Here is a 15,043-nt window from a genome sequence, read left to right on the forward strand (position 1 = left end):
CTAATCAGGTGGCACCTTCCCGTTTGGAATTTTCCTTGAAAATATATTATTGTAATCTACAAATGACTTTTACCCTGTATGCCCCTGATAACAATTGCATTAATATAAGCTGATAACTCATTTCTTTAGTTGCTGCTCATAGAGAGGCTTGCAAGTTAAGATAAAAAGTAAATGATGTGATATAAAAGTCCTATCTGATTGTACAATAATACTCTGTGTGCCAAGCAGTCGGTGAGGTAAGGTTTACATAACCTCTAATGTTGCTTGAACAACTTCTGAAATGTATTTCCATGTTCTTTTTTCCTCTCTGAACCCAATGCGGGGGCAGAACACAGAACAAGCAATTAAGAAAAAAGTAATTGTTTTGATTAAAGTAATTTGAGATTACAAATTGGAAGCAGGCTAAGCAAGCTAGAGAAAGTGCTTGGAAGGCTTCACCGTGTAGTTCCTTTCCTTTGGGGAACCTGTCACTCCCCTCTGTCTGGAAGGACTCTCTTGGAAGTTGTAGATTTGTAGGAGGAAATTTTGACCCTGTCCTTATGCTACAAAATTCTTTGGCTGCTATGAATTCACAGAATGACACAGTCAGTTGCTCAGTGAAATTGCTTGTCCCTCTCTTCGCATCTGGGAATGTTTTGGCTGATCCAAACCCAGCTCCAGCTGATGGAAAGACTCCCAGAGAGTTTCTGAAATCAAAAATTTCCCCTCTCCCACTCCATCCCCAGCATGAAGCTTCACTGCATGGCCACCCCTCTGCATCCCAAATCTCCACCCATGTGTCCTACACCCTCTTCTAACTGGACATGAGCCCACAAAGACATTTTCTGGGGGAACATAAAGCAAGCACAGTGAGCCCTCAGTGGCTTCACATCTCCTTCCAGTGCTGCCTCTCTCCTGTTGTTGCTGTCGTCCTGACAGCAGTCACACAATAAAAACAACAGATTCTAAAATAATTTCCAGCTAAATTGTAAACTTCAGTGGCCTTTATTCTCAGTGGCAGTAGAGAAAAATGCTCGTCTCTGGCCCATTTATAACTTCTTCATTTTTTCATTCTCCTTTAAATGATGTATGCATAATATTTCTTTGTTTGGAGGAAAGATGGCAGGGCACTGATGCAGCATTTTGATAGATATTCCATCATATTCAAAGAGAAAATTCAGTCACACAAATGGACACTTTGGATTTCTTTTCCCTTTCTTTCCAAATTCATCACAGTTTAAGACTCACCTCTGGATGAATGAGGGTCTTCCTGTATTTTTGGCATCTGAGCGATTTTCTCCCGTTTGCTTTTTTGTTCAAATTTCTGCCTGTGTCCCTTTCCTCATTAATGAGTTCTAAATTAACAAGCTTGTGCCCTTCTGACAGTGCACAGTCTGCCTGCACCAGCTTTAGATTATCTACCCCAGCTTTGCTATTGGGAGCAATCCAACTGCAGTGTGAAGCTCCTCTACCTTACCTTAATTTCCAGCCTGAATTAGACCCTCAGTGTTCTCTGTTATCACACAGTCTCAAAGGGTTTTTTTCCGGTGCTTTTAATCTTCATAAAATTTAATAAAACAATTAAGTGCATATAATTGAGGTGTTAAAAGCACCGATCCATAATCCGTCCAATTACTTTAAACTACCATATCAAATATATTTTTCTATTAGCTGTGGAAGCCAATGTCTCGGTGCATAGCCATGACTAGCTATGTAACCTGTAATGAGATCTAATACAGAACAGATATTCTTCAAATATTTCATTAAATAATGTGACCTAATTCATCCTGGCTGAACAGACTTAGTTCAGCTCAATCCTGCTTTTAAGCCTTCTTCAAAATTCTCATTAGCCTCAATGGAAATTCTAGGAAGAACAGATAATCAGTCTCTCTTTATAGGACAGATAAATAATGCTTTGGTTTTGTATTTCCAGTTTATAAATGTAAACAAATTACTTAAAATATAAACACTTAAAGCCTGTTCTGTGCCCTCAGGGAACCCCTTCCACTGTTCCAGTGCAGTAAAGCTGCATATAGCAGGATATATTCCACTAATACAGTCAAAAAAATATGGATGTATAAGACTAAACAGCTTAACAGAATCCTACTGTAAATTATGTGACTGAGTGACATTGTATGTATATTTTTCAAGTCTTCAGAATAGTTGAAGTTTTAACTTATTTCAAATTTTTAAGTTGAAATCTATTCATATTTGGAAATTTTGTACAACCTTGTATAGTTAAATAATATGTCACTGTAATTTATTTTTGTTGTCATATATTGACATATGCTCATTTATATATGAAGTGTACTGTTTATCAATTGCTTCTAAGGCAGCAATAAAAACATGAAAGTTGTTCTCTTTTTCCTGTCACAGCTGTCATTTCTATTCAGCAGTTTTTTAAACTTTGATTTTTACTTTTTTTGCTTCACTTTAATACTCTTATTTCTGTTCCTTACTAAAACAGATCTAAGAACTGTGCCCAGACAACACATGGGCTGTTCTTGTCTGTGCAGCTCCAAGAATTTGGGATACATTGTGCAGAAAGGAAGAGATTGCCACTTTAGTGCATCACCCCAAGAGGACTTCAGAAAGTAAATGGAAACAAAAAGAACTACTTCTCTTTTCCTACCAGTTTTTGGTTTAGTTTTTCATTAAAGGGTTTCCACATCACACCAGGAGTTCTTTCAGGCTGTTTAGGCACTCAGACCTCTTATGACCATGCTCATGAGCAGAAGTTACAGACTGCCTCAGAAAATCAGTCCCACTGCTGAGACTTGATTCAGTAAAATAGCACTTCTGCAATTTCCCATCCTCTTGCCTTTAAAACCTTCCTTCCTCCACAGCACAAACCATGGGGCACTGAAGTGCTTTCTGCCCCTTGTGCACCACAGGACATCCCACCACATTTCCAGCCAAATGGAGCAGTTGTGTGTGTCCAACTTTTCCCTGGGTCTCACCCAAAGGCTGGGTGTGTAACAGAGGGCAAATGCATCTTCCACACCTCCAGGAGCACTTGTTGCTACAAACTGCAGTCACCTACAGACGTCTGACTGTCCCATCTGCAGCCCCTTTAAAGCAGAAGGCAAGTGAGCAATGGGCAGAACCGGGAGGGTTTCCCACCGTGGCTCGATTTCTTTTCCTCCTTGCTGATCTGAGGAACAGAAATAGTATTGTAGATGATAGAAGGGAGCTAGAAGCAATGTTTTGCTTTCTATGATAGTCTCTGCAATACAGTACTAGAGGAAATAAATTTAAAAAAAACTAAAAAAACCTGGACATTGGCTGCATATAGGTGGAACAAATGTTGTGAAGTGGGTTTGCTTAATTCTTAAATCTTCGTTTGGGAAGCTATGTTTGACAGTTACTGCAAAGGTGGACTTTGTTCTTGCTATCTGTCATTTGGTATCTGCTTCTATCATGAGCCTTTCTTTTTGATCATTGACCTTTCTTTTGACCCAACTTCTGTCCATCTTCCTTCCTTCTGTTCCAGGATGGAATGGATTTGTTGTCATCGCACCCTTTCGGGAATAAATGTAACCTGTCCATCACAGAATAACTTGAGCATCTGGAGCACATCTGGGTGCAGGGGGTGACTGAGGGTGCCACTCCTCCAGCCCTGACCAGCTGGTCACCAACTGAGCTGCTTGTGCTGGGCTCTGGAGGGAGAAGACACACATTGGGAGGTGCTGCTGGTCACCTGCAGGCTGTAACTCCCCACTCACATCAGGAATGTCTTCTCAGCTGATTTAAAATAACTCATTTACACCCTCGGAGGATAAAAAAAAAAAAAAAAAGAGAGAGAGAGAGAATAAGACTGATACAGCCAACAGATGCTGGCTGAGAGGAAAAGGCTACTGCTGTTGAGTGCTATTTCTGGTGAGTCTGGGACCCTCTTGAAGCAGCTTGTTCAGCTGAAATGGGCTGGGAGGTTTGCTTGGCCCAAGTGTGCAGCAGAGTCTTAACCAAGGTCTGGTTATTGAGATGCCAAAAGCAAAAGCCCTAGGGTTTAAAAAATCCCTTGGGAGTTACTGGTGCTGCATTCAAGTATCAGTTGCTTCAAGTAAGGTTGATCAGTGATAGCTATAGATTAAAATAATGGATTAAAGCTTGAAAGATGCTTTAAAGACACTTTAACTCTGAATGGGGACTAAAGCTAATTCCTCGTGGAGGCACCTCCAAACTGTCCAGCTTCTGTTCAGAAGCCCTAATATAACTTCTTAAAAACTATTCTTTCCTAGTTCCCTGAAAACCCTCAACCTTTTCCTTAATGCAAATGGCTCTATGCTGCATTCTTTATAAATATAATTTAGGCTGCTTTATTAAATAAAACAGTAAGCAATCCCCATGACTTGTAACCAGAATAATGTCTGCTGCTTTGGCAGCTAAATACATCTGCCTGACACAAGAAAAAAATGTAAAATGACAAATCCTTTTCTCCAGCCAGCAAGCTGCTTCCTGGTGAGGCTTTGAAAATGGAAATTTTCTTCTGCTTCATTGTAGAAATATCCATATGCTGCATTTTTCAGCATCTCAGTCAGCTGTTGCAGCCCTTCAGAACCATTTGAGTGTGCTGCTTGATGCAACTGGATGTGGACTCCAGCAAGTTGTATCTGCTCTGAAGTCATCTGTTCTGCCTTGAAGTAGTAAGAAAGAAGCATGGGAAGTTGTTGGCTAATTGAAAATGTTTCCCAGCAGTTTTTGTGTTTCTTGTATATAGTTGAGGTACAAATAGAAATGTAACACATCTCCTAACTCTGCACAAACAGAACCTGAGGGTATATTGCTCAGTCTGTTCCTCAGAGCTTCCACCCACTTTCTTGTAGTTACTGCAGCAACAACTTGCACTACGATTTAAATACATGGAGCTGTGGCTCTGGAATATGATGGAGAAGTATCTTTCTATAGCTATGATGTATGGCTATTTGGCAGACATCTACGTGGCTTAAATTTTAACATGCTTATCAGAGAAAAAAAAAAAAAGATGGGGCTTTTTTTTTAACACTGGGGATACAGGACAAAAGCAGCATCAAAGCCCCCAGCTATTGCAATTCAATTGAAAGCCTCAATGTTATTTCAGGTGCTTTTTGGCATATTAAGCCTTTATCATCCCAGCTGTAGTCAGTCTAAAGATAATTTCCTTAAAGCTGGCAGTTAAAGGCAAAACAAAGCAGTAGGGATCTTGCAGACAATGAATGCTGCCTACTTTGGGTTATGTTAACAGATTATGAGAACAGTTGCAAGAGTCCCATGGAATTATTAATTATGTTGTCAACAGATTTTATAAGTGAGAAAATATTTGCCTCTTGCCTCTCTCATCTTGAACAATGAAAAGCTATGGACACTGTGGAAGCAATTTTGTTTGGTGGTGGTGGTTGTGGGGGTTTTTTGACTGCATTTGGCTGCTGGGCTGTGAAGATGCTGAAATTCCTTGACAGAGATATCTTCCTCTTGACGTATGTGGGGACTGAGGGCAGGGTTTAAGAGGATTAAGATGCTGTATGCTCTAACTATAAATGTATATCAACTACACAGGCTATTATTCTGCCATAAGGCACTATGCTCACAGAGGGAATGTGACTGATAAATTTGTGTGCAATTGCTGGTGACAGAGGATAATAGCACACCCTCATTCAAGACAATCTTAAGGATTGCAGCAAGGGTTTTAGAGCTCTAACTGATGTTGAAGAGAGCATCAGTAGCAATGGTGTTAGTAGCATCAATTTCTTCTCTTAACAATGAACAAAAAGCTTGAATTTAACTGAATCACACAGCTTAGTTGGCAGTACAGGGGATGCTATTTGGGATTATCATGCAGCCTTTGATTCCACTGAGTGCACACCAGTCAACTAAAATCCACTAGGATGTTCAAAGCACTGAGGATGTGATGTGTTAGCCAGCAACACATTGTGTAAATGCTGACAAAAGTTTTAATGCTTTGTGTGAACTTCACCTGGATTGTTGGAGAATGACTTATCTAATGTGGCCATCTACTAGAGCCTCTCATGAAAGATGCTATTTGTCTCAATGGACTATAGAGGCATCTCTATAGCTAGCTCAGGTAATACCTCTGTTGCAGATATTTCAAATTAAAAGTCAGAAATCATCTTGCCATCTATTGTTGCAGAGGGGAAAAATCCCCAAATTCCCATTGGTTTGGGTTCTTAGATTGCAGCTGCCAATACCCCATAGGCACAGACAAGCCTGGCACGCTCTGACAGGCAGGTCAAAGGTGGTTTCATTAAGGTTTCAGTCTGCTCAAGCAAATCCACAAACTTTGCTGATGACACACTTGCTTTCGAATCAGATCTTGCTCAAATCTAGCCAGTTTGATTAAATAAAGTGTAAATAGGTCACTCAGCAGGGGTGTAGCCTGCAGGTGCTTACCCAGCAGTGAATGGGGCAGAGGTTGTGAGAGGCACAAGAATCTTCTAAGGAGAAACATCATGGACTACTAAAAAATTAGAGGGGAGGTGGGTGGGGAAATAAATGCTTGAACTATTCAACCTAAAACTATTAGAAGGAATGGTCTACTCAGTTTTTAATCTTTAATGAATTGAGTGGTTCATTAAAATATTTCATTTTGGTCTTCTTTAAAGTACTGTCTGGTGGAATAGTTGTTTAAAGTGTCAAAGTGTTTCTTTAGCAGAGAAAGGTATTTTTCATTATTTCTAGTATATTCTCCACATAATTGATGATACTAATAGAGCTAAATGGTAATACCAGAATAACTATTTGATAAGGGTGTTTTCTCTGTATGATACTTGTAACTAGCTCTAGTTCAAAATAACTGATTTGCCAAACATCCACTGGCAGGTTTGTATGGTGCATGCAGCTTGGGTTTGCTGGGAGTGGGCTGTGTGCTCCCCTCTGATAGTGCTTCCCATAAGTTCCTCTGGAAGCTTGTGTCCCATTTAGCATCCTTGTGTTAAGAGAAATTCTTGCATTCAAGCTTAAATTACCATTTTATAATGTTTTGTATACATGCAAGTAGAACATACCAAGTTGTATAAATTTTCAGACCCAGTTTTCAGCTACACCAGTGGGATACAGATCTGAATATTTCCTAAGTTCAGTAGATACTAAGCTCTGGGGCTTTGGTGTGAGACTAATTGTAAGGCTAATTACAGCAGAGTAAACTGACCTGGGAAGAGAAATCAGATCCTTTAATCCCATAAACATAGAGATCAGTGCATTGCTGATACAGTGGTTTCCCTGTGGGGGGTGACAGCAGGCTACGTAGTCTCAAAATCCATTCCAGTTTAACAGATGACATCTCACAGAAGGGAAGCAGCTTGCCCAGAGTCCCAAATCCAGGAGGAGGCTCAGCAGCCCTGCATCCCAGGCCAGTGGGAATCCCGGGAGGCACAGGCTGCAGCTCTCTGGGGGTTGTACAATAGATGCTTTGTGAAGGAAGCAATGAGAGAGCCTGGCTCGTGCTGGTGACAAATGTTCAGAGATCAGGAGGTTTTCATAAAGGGAAACATGCTGAGCAAAATTATCTTGGTGTTCCTGCTGTGAAAATCACTGAGCACGAGGGTGGCTCTCAGTACCAAGCAGTCTGTAGTGAATAGCTGTAGGAAAACCCCAGATAGAAATAGGAAATCAAAGGACATAGTTCCAAAGACACACAGAGCTGGGTAGCTGTGCAGATGGGTAAGGCAATGCTCAGTATTCTGGGCTCCTTGGCTTGGAGGACAGAGTGGTCCCAACAGAAGCTTCAGCCATCAGAAATGCTGCATAGCAAAGGCAAAAAAGTCTTTGCTTTGGCCTGCTAAGAAAAAAGATGGCAAGGGGAAATTAATATTATCACAGGGAAGGTGAAAGATTGCCTTTACAAAAGCTCTATGGTTTGGATTCTTATACTAGAATGCAAAACCTTGTAGTTTGCCCAAAACATGCAAACAATCACAAATCACTTGGAGTTAGTGTCTGTAGACTTGAGCTCAGAAATACCATCAGGCAGCTCAGTGTCGTCTTCAGTCTTCCCCCTGAACTTATCTCCTTTAACAATTCCATCCTCTCCATAGATGTTTATTTCTGCCTTTATATTTGGTTATAAGACCTTCTTTGGGCTTAGGTATTGTGGTATTAACAATGACAATTCCACACCACTTCATTTTTCTGTTTGTTTTTTCCTCTGACTAACAGAGAGCTGCAAAACAAAAAATGAAAAATATTGTATTCCATTCTTAATCATATCTGGAATTTTTTTTTTTAAATGCAAATATGTATGTGGGGTTTTTTGTTGGTGTTTTAGTTGTGTGTGTGCAGGATGCCTCAAAAGCCTATGATATCATTTAGTGCATATCTGTGTCTATTAAGGCTGGGCACAAAGGGTTTGCCACCTCATTACACATGCATTTAGAGACCAGGTTTTGGTAACAGGCAACATCACATGCCTGCCCTGATAAATGGCATCTGTCTTGGGAGAAGTCATGTCAGCTGGGGGAAATGTAAGGCAGATGTCTGGGAGCTGCTCAGTGAGCAGCCTGGTGGCACTGATTAAAACTCTGCTAAATTGTATTAGCGAGTAGGTTTTGCTCTTGCCAAAAAAAAAAAAAAAAAAGAAATCTCTTGTGGAGTCTGACCCCTGTGACAATCTCCAAAGCAAGAGTGTTCATATGTGAGCGAGCAGAGGAGCATTTCCAAAAGGAAGAAATCCATGGCAGTGTCATGGCAGGCAGGGTTTGACCTCAGAGCCAGGCTCTTCTCTGCTGCAATGGTAGCAATGGTTCCTCTGATTATTTTGGGAAAGACTGGTAGCAAGTGAAAGGCAGTTCTGAGTACTGCACCCCCTTGCAGTTATGCACAGTGAAAAAAAATTTTTTCTTGACAATGCAACTGAGATGAGAATTTGGCTGTGGGACTCTTGTGAAGCCCTCAGCAGGCAGCCCTAGGGGAGGGATAGGGGGGCATGGAGAGCAGGCTGAGCTTCACCAAAGCTTCCCAGTGGCTGTGAGCAGGGCTGTGGCAACTCTCAGCATTGTGTGTGATAAGGCACAGTGTCTTATATAAATGCCCTAAATAAAACCAATATTTTTGTTGATCTATAGATGTACTAGCTTTTCAGTGTTGAGAGAATTATAGATCTGTGCTATTTATTTTCAGTCCCTGAGGCCAGGAGTGTTGGCTCAAAGCAGAGTCACCTATTGGCCAGCTCAATTATTCCAAGGTTAGATTTAGAAGCACATCATTTTAATTGTATTCTTGAAGCTGGACCTCTCCACGTGTAATGGATTCATACCACAGCCCCTGTCCCCACTGCCCACGTTGCTTGCATCAAAGAAATAATTTACTACCTTAGTCTTGAAATATTTGTCCATGAATCAGGGAGTCTTAGCCCCTTCTGCATAAAAAAAGTACCAACTTTCCGGGATAGATTTCCCTTCCAAGGGAAGTGAGGAGAAATGTTGTGGTGGGTCAGCTCTGGCTGGACTTCAGGTGCCCACCAAAGCAGCCCTATGATTCCTCTCCTCAGCTGGACTGGGGAGAGAAAATATAATGAAAAGCTGGAGTTGAGATAGGACAGGGAAAGATCACTCAGTGACTACCATCATGGGCAAAACAGACTTGAGTTTGGGAAATTAGTTTATTACCAATCAAATCAGAATATAATAAAGAGAAGTAAAATTAAATTTTAAAACACTTTCACCCCATCCTTCCCTTCCTTCCAGGCTCAACATCACTCCCAAATTCTCTTCCTCCTCTCCCAGCAGGAAAGGGGAATGGGCAATGGGGGTTGTAGTCAGTTTATCACAGGTTGTCTCTGCCAGACAGAGGCAAACCCCATCCAGATGCTGATTCATTTCAAGATTTCAGTGCTGCTTATCATGCCAGCAGCATCCAGCTGTGAGTTTGGTTGTTGGCCAGACAGACTGACTACATCCCTGTTTAATATTAATGGAATAAAACTGGACTTTTAAACTTAATTCTGGTACTTTAATATTGCTTGTAAGATTCAAACATCTGGTACATAAAACTACTTTTCACATACCCAGAACAAATATGATTCCCCTTACTCTTATTTATTTATTTTTTTTTTCAGAGTGTGGCTACTGTCGCCATGACAACCCTGTGGTGCCTAGAAGAAAAGTGTGGAGATGAAACAGACATCCCAGAAATACATTATCTGTCAGGATAAAAGATTCCTTTGAGACCTAGAAGTCACTAAACCAATGTCTCTTAGGGATTATTTTAACTCATTTTAAACCCAAGAGAGGCAGGATGACCTTCCCAGCAAGGAGAGTGAGTGAAAGCAAACAAACAAAAAAAATCCCACACCTTTTCTCAATCCCTGCCTGCATTCCACTTTCTAGGACCTTGTTAGTGTGTTGGGATTACAGTGCTCAGTTTGGGGAAAAAAAAAAAAAAAAAAAAAAGGTGCCTTTTAAAAAATTTCTTCTATTATAAAATGGCAGATATTTTAAAATTTCAGTTTTGATAAAATGTAGCCAAATGAGTGTCTTTTCAGAAATCTTAATGTGAAGATCTAAAGGGGGGGAGGGATGATCTTTTCCACTTGGCCTGCCTGCCATCCCAGTGGGAATTAAGGGAGGAGTACAAAGGCATCTCATCAGCTTCAGTGGGAGTTTTTCCCTTGGACTGAGGAGGTACTGGTGCAGCCCCCCAGGCTGTATTTCCCTTATACCCAGAACTATCATGCAGGCAGCTTACTAAAAACTCTTCCATGCTTCCTGATTTAGCTCCAGGCATCCTCAGGTGTATATTGGGGCAGGATGCCTGAGGGCAAGTGCTCACTGCCAGAATGATGAGGTAAGTTTTGGTTTACTTACAAACTTCAGATGCCACTGTCACACTAGGTGTGCTCTCACCTGGGAGAGGATCCCATCACTGACTGTTAACCACAGTGTCCCATGTGCCTGCTCCGTCCATCACACAGAGGCTTCATCTTTCCCTTTTGATCAAGCTCACAAATAGAACCTGCAAGAGGTTATTCACAGCATAGGTTCAAGTGAAGATTGACATTGAGACTGGGGTCTGCTTCATGTTCAGAATGTAGGTATGACTTTAAAGTGCACTGTTTTTTTTAATGGAATTAACCCTATAGTCTCAGTCTGTAAACCTACAGCAAATGAGTTTGGCAATTCCTTTTTTTCTATGCCCATGATCTGCAAGGAAAAAAAAATAAATTGCAGGATTCCTCCTCCTTACTGCATGCAGCACCTGAGCTGCAGCACAGAATAAATGCTGCCGTGCATTAAAGTAGCTCAGAGTGCTGCTCCAGGGAAGGTGATTGCCTTGCCTTTGGGTTGCAGTGACTTCCCTGTTTATCCTCTCATGTTATGGTTTTCCAGCTATGTTGTTTTCTCCATCTTATCTTGTTTCAGAGATGATCAGAGTGTTTAAGGGCTCTCGGGAGCTTGTGATCAGCTGAGACAAAGTCACCAGAGCCTGAATGAGTCCCTAAAAAAATCTGTAGAAGGAAAAATGTGTCGGTTGTAGGAGATTTCAGTAAACCAGTCTTTGTGCTATGTGTTTATGGACTGAAAAGGTAAAATCAGATATTTACCACTATTTCAAGAACTAGTATATGTCTTGCAGTGACTGTAGGTTTGATTTTTTCAGACTCATGTTTATGTACACTTTCATTTCAAGTGAGCCACAAAATGTCAGAATTAAATAAGCATCAGTTTTGATGGCTTCAGCTTGAAAATAGACTTTGTTTAAGAAATAAAGATTTATTTAAATATAGCAAATTCTACAAAGTGGTAGGCAAGCATAAATTAATATACAGGTAGTGCTAAGATCTGTATATATTTTACAATCTAGGAGATGATTCTCTACCTGCAAGTGAACAGTGCCATCCACTGATTTTTGTCTGTTTTCAGGATGTTCTGAAACAACAGTTAATCCTAACACTGTACCTTTATGAATCAAAAAGCAGTCATTCAAGCTACTTTTGTGGTTATATTATACCTGTGTAGTTACAGTGAGGCTGCCCATGCTGCTCCCCTTGTTCTGCAGTCCAGCCATGAGCAGTAGGGATGGTGAGAGCAGCACCAGTGGCACTGCAGCTCCTGTGGATGCTTGGAGTCATTTCCCTGTAACTTTTCCTCTTGTTTCTAGAGTATATTTTCACATGTAGAGGGAAATTCTCTATTCAAGTAGAATTCTGTATTGCTCTTCCCAAGAATTTCTTGGGAATTTTATGTTAGAAGTTTGGAAACTTTGCATGCCTTTCAGATAAATGTGTGAACAACGCGACCCTTCTCAAAAAAACAAACAAGCCACTTCCCTCACAGCCTCTCAGATTGGTTTTCAGACGATTGTTTTCCTGCCAAGCTCAGCAGCGACAAGTAGGTGGCACTGCGGGATCATCGGAGCTGCTGCAGGGTGATCTGTCCCTGCCGCATCCTCCTCCCAGCTCCGGCTGGACCAGGGGCTGTCTGCTCCTCTGGAGGAAGGCAAAGGCCAGACTAATTGCAAGAAAAATAAATGCTATAAAATAGTATGAAAATGCATCAAGATGTTTTATCTCTAAATGATTAAAAAAAATTAAAAAAAAGAAACAAAAGAAAAAAAAATTTTACTGGTTTCCCTGAAACACACTGCTGGGCCCCAGGTTGCTGTGGCTTTGCATCATTTATGTGGGACACTGGCATCAGGAAAGATGATTTTATTTTTTACCCTTACTCAGAATTCTATGATTCAAAAATATTGAGCTTAAAACATTGTTCTCCTTCAGGTTCCACTCATACAAAACCAAATAGCCTCTCTAATCTGTTCTATTCTGCCCTGGCAGTGAAGGATCACCACTATTTCACAGTCTTCCTCCCCTATTAAACCCAAATGACAGATGAAAACACTAATAACATTTCAACAGTCCCACCATCATATCCTGGGTTTTTTTCACATTCATTTGCAGGTATGAATTCTTTCATATAATTTTTAATAGAAGACAACTCTTTAGTTGAAGAGTAGAACTCTCTTTAATAAAAGACAACTCTTTTCAAGGAAGAGCAGGAGCCAAGAAGTGGAGAACAAATAACTGAGGCTTGAGAAGAGAGCAGTTTCAACAACAAAAAAAGAAATCAGAGAAGGGGCTTAGGAAAGTAAAACTTGGGTCCACAGTGAGAAATAAAGTGATTTTTCAAAAGCTGCAGCATTGACAGCTTCTGTGGGTGTGCTGTTACCTTGTGGTGTTTTGGCTAATGCTTCTATTTCTGGTGTTGGATGGTTACATGCAGTTTCATATTTGCATAGGGGAAAAATTGAGTCAAAGCTCTAAGGTATTTTTGAATACTAGTAACTATTTTAAATAGTTGTTAACCTATTTTTATGTACCTATTTAAATGCAGAAGAAAAGAATTTAGTGCTAAGCTGTAAACCAGGCCCATAGACCCACTTTTAAGTGCCATTCTGCTGACACCACTGGTAATACTAACAGAGAGATTGATTCCTAATTTCAGCATCAGATTTTTAATTTGTTATCTAAGCCTAGCTCCACTTAATTAGTTTGCTCTGTCAATACATGTGAAAATGGAAATTCATGTCTGGGGGCTGTTTTCCCAAGATACTATTTTGCAAATCAAACTATGCAGAAAAGCATAACAAATAACGTGTGAAAACAAACCAAAATAAAACAGGTATGTATTTATTGATCAAAAATGCACAAATCTTTACAGTTTTTCACAGCTTAACTCTAACTGCTTCCTTATGAAAGTGTAACTAGTAGAGACAGAACCAGCAGTTTCCAGACTACATCTCTTTTCAGTTCAACCAGCCATCTACAGGCTTGCCTTTCTACAAATACTTAAAACTTACTTGATTAAAAGGTAAGTCTAGGATTTTATATATATTCTCATACTTGAGTCACCATCCTTACTATCATGGCTGATTAAAACACTGAAATTATTTCAGTTAACTGATACAAAAAATGGACTTTGTGCATGCAGAAAAGCCTGATATATGTGCTCATTTACACTGTAATTTGAGACTAAAATCTGAAATTATTAGATTCCTAGGACAGCAAAATGCTCACAAAAACTAATTTGGGAATAATTGAACAACCTGTAGCATGGCTTTTTACTGAAATGAAGCATTTGTCAGTGCCTAAGTAGAATGATTTTCTTGGGGATTAATCTCAATTCAAGCTACTATTACTGTGCTATGCCACAGGTGTCTCCTGTCTTCATTACTCCACCTGTTTCCAGCTTTTTTATCCAGGCAGCACCTCCTCTGGTTTATAGCTGTGAGCTTACTAAGTCATAGCTCAAGTGCTGCAGAACATACAGAGGATGTTACTGTGTTTGAGACAAACTTTTGTCAGCCCAGTGGAGCCAAACCAGCCCAAGGTAAATTTTCCACTGACCAGCTAGAAGATTTTTTTTGTGCATGGGGAAAACTGGTGTTGTTTCTCAATACTAATGCCAAAAGAGTGAGGATTATGCAGCTCCCATCCTAGCTGGCTTGTCAGCCTACAGGATATGGCTGGGGACTGCAAAGCTGTTTTTCATCTGCTGTGTCTAAAACAGGTTTAGAGGAACTTTCTGCCAACCCTCAGAGCTTCCTTCATGTGTTGCCATGCAGGCAGTGCAGAAAGGAGGCAAGAAAGCCTTCTGCTTTGCCAGCAGGACTGCCAGTCTTACAGGAGAGTATGCAACAGGTTGCTTCTGCCTGAAAAAGAAGAGTGGTTGCTCACTACAGAACCCCAAACCCTCATTTTAGCAGCCAGCTGAGGAGTCCCTCCTGCAGCCCAGCCCTGTGTGCCAGGCTCAGCCCTCATCCCCCAGCAGGCACAGCAGACACGTGGCTGCTCCAGGGCTGGGGAAAAGCCCCTTCTACCATCCCCAAAAGCATCTCTCTGGGATCCAGCCTGATAGTCCTCCTCTTAGTGAATGCCCACCAATCCAGGCCTCTCCTGCCACATGATGTGATGCAAGAAATAGAGAGGGGAAAAAGTGCCATATTCTTTCTCCCTAACCACTTTTTGTCACCTGTTCTAGTATCTCTTTATCTTATTAGCCTCATTTCCACCTTATTTTATTCCTGCTATTTTTCCCTTTGTTCTGTTGTATTCTCTGCCACAACATTCATTCAC

The sequence above is a fragment of the Heliangelus exortis genome, chromosome 3 (genome assembly GCF_036169615.1).
Source record: "Heliangelus exortis chromosome 3, bHelExo1.hap1, whole genome shotgun sequence".
NCBI lineage: Eukaryota > Metazoa > Chordata > Aves > Apodiformes > Trochilidae > Heliangelus > Heliangelus exortis.